Source organism: Bombina bombina, chromosome 3 (genome assembly GCF_027579735.1).
Source record: "Bombina bombina isolate aBomBom1 chromosome 3, aBomBom1.pri, whole genome shotgun sequence".
Classification (NCBI taxonomy): domain Eukaryota; kingdom Metazoa; phylum Chordata; class Amphibia; order Anura; family Bombinatoridae; genus Bombina; species Bombina bombina.
In genome coordinates, this window is record NC_069501.1 from 410,816,217 (window position 1) to 410,819,183 (window position 2,967).

Below are 2,967 nucleotides of genomic sequence, written 5' to 3' on the forward strand. Positions count from 1 at the left end.
GATTTTATAGGAACCAAAGAACAAAACTATACCCTTTGTAAAGGTCTCATGGAAGCTGCTGCTGCTGCTGCCTGCAGCAGCCGTGTGCTGCTCTCGGTGCAGGGGAGGTACCACCTTCAGGTTTCATCAGATCTAGAGGAGAAGAGGAACGGATGGCATAACCATCTTCCCGTGCAGAATTGGCTCCCACCTTTCAGTGGTACAGAAGTAGCTCTGGGTTAATCTGATATGTAGGTGCATATGCAAGGCCCTTTTCAGAAATACTTATCTCCTGGCTTAGCAATATACACAAACCAGCATGCTAAAAAAACTGTGTGTATACAGTAGAGAGATGACTTGTTTGAGGAAATAAAGCAGGATAAACTGTGCAAAAGCGAATTCTCCTTTGGATTGCTAGTTTCAAATGTTACCAGAAGGACACATAGAACAGTTTCTCGAAGGATGCACAACAGAAAGCACCCGCACCTGTCGCCGGGTTTCAACTTCTCAACCTTGCGAGGCAGCTAAGCTAATCACGAGCCGCAAGGAGTTGCTATGCTTACTAGAGACAGAGTCAATAGCCTTTTTTTTATTAATCATTTTAGCTCATAAATCCAAGAAACAGTGTAAAGAATTAAAGGGAGAAATTGCTGTAAGAAAATAAAAGGGAACCAAATTTGCAAAACAAAAGTTGTCTTTGGAAAGCTATCGGTAATATCTTAGCAGAAAGACACGGAAAAGGTGTTAGAGCTGGATAATAAATCTTAACCGAGCAAGAACGTTTTGCAAACCACTAGACACAATGGTCTGCTCCACTGGTGGCTTACTGGGACCATTAACACAAGAAAACGTATATATGCAATAAAGAGATGACTTCTGCTAAAGAAAAATAATAGAAGAGTTATCAAAACAAGGCAAAAAAATAATAAAACAAAATAATCTCTAGACTGCTAGTTATAAAGTTGTTCTAGAATGGCTTGCAAGTAAAAGAACCCGGCCGCTTTAGTGGGATGCAAGCACTCAACCTTCTACTTCCAAGTATGGCTCTAAAAACCACAACGTAAAAAATAAAAAAAATTAAACAGCACCCATGGGTAGATTCAAACTCTTGACCATTTACATGCAAGTCAGGCATGCTAACCACTAAGCTATGACAGAACCTAGGATGGCTTCTTGCCAATAGCCTTTTTTTTTATTAATCATTTTAGCTCATAAATCCAAGAAACAGTGTAAAGAATTAAAGGGAGAAATTGCTGTAAGAAAATAAAAGGGAACCAAATTTGCAAAACAAAAGTTGTCTTTGGAAAGCTATCTGTAATATCTTAGCAGAAAGACACGGAAAAGGTGTTAGAGCTGGATAATAAATCTTAACCGAGCAAGAACGTTTTGCAAACCACTAGACACAATGGTCTGCTCCACTGGTGGCTTACTGGGACCATTAACACAAGAAAACGTATATATGCAATAAAGAGATGACTTCTGCTAAAGAAAAATAATAGAAGAGTTATCAAAACAAGGCAAAAAAATAATAAAACAAAATAATCTCTAGACTGCTAGTTATAAAGTTGTTCTAGAATGGCTTGCAAGTAAAAGAACCGGCAGCTTTAGTGGGATGCAAGCACTCAACCTTCTACTTCCAAGTATGGCTCTAAAAACCACAACGTATAAAATAAAAAAAATAAACAGCACCCATGGGTAGATTCAAACTCTTGACCATTTACTTGCAAGTCAGGCATGCTAACCACTAAGCTATGACAGAACATAGTTTCTTCTTGTCAATAGCCTTTTTCTTTATTTATCATTTTAGCTCAAAAATCCAAGAAACAGTGTAAATAATTAAAAGGAGAAATTGCTGTAAGAAAATAAAAGGGAACCAAATTTGCAAAACAAAAGTTGTCTTTGGAAAGCTATCGGTAATATCTTAGCAGAAAGACACGGAAAAGGTGTTAGAGCTGGATAATAAATCTTAACCGAGCAAGAACGTTTTGCAAACCACTAGACACAATGGTCTGCTCCACTGGTGGCTTACTGGGACCATTAACACAAGAAAACGTATATATGCAATAAAGAGATGACTTCTGCTAAAGAAAAATAATAGAAGAGTTATCAAAACAAGGCAAAAAAATAATAAAACAAAATAATCTCTAGACTGCTAGTTATAAAGTTGTTCTAGAATGGCTTGCAAGTAAAAGAAGCTTTAGTGGGATGCAAGCACTCAACCTTCTACTTCCAAGTATGGCTCTAATAACCACAACGTAAAAAATAAAAAAATTAAACAGCACCCATGGGTAGATTCAAACTCTTGACCATTTACTTACAAGTCAGGCATGCTAACCACTAAGCCATGACAGCACAGGGCACTACTGGGAGTTAGATGAACACATCAGGTGAGCCAATGACAGCATTCATATACATGCAGGCACCAATCAGCCGCTGGCTCCCAGTAGTGGTCCTAAGCCTATCTAGGTATGTAAAGTAAATTGGGAAGTTGTTTAAAATTGTGTGCTCTGTCATGAAATCATTTCTTTTTGGATTCATGCACCTTTAAGCCTGGCGCCTGGATGGGAAACGTAAGATGTGGATCTGGAGGGGGAGGGTCTGATGATCTGAGGAGGAGGAGGGGTCTGTTTGGTAAACTAGGATATGGAGGGGCGGTGCAGGCCTCTAGTTGGAAAAAAAAGGATAGGGGTGAGAGTAGAGGGGTCTGGTTGTGATTAATAGAAGGGGAAGGGGACGGCCATTATTAGAGGCTTAGGCCCCTGCTGCGTCTCAAATGGCCTACTTTTTAAATAAGTGAAACCCTAAGGCTTACATGAATTGGTTGACATTGCCCTTTTCTGAGCTATTAGTGAAAATATGTTGAAGGGGACAAGATACAGATTCAGTGTCCTTATGGCATATGTATCCAGTGAATATGTGTGTGTGATTCTCTCGCTGCAGGTCAAAGGGAAGGAGCGTAGGGCCTATTAATGAGATAGTTTTTATAAT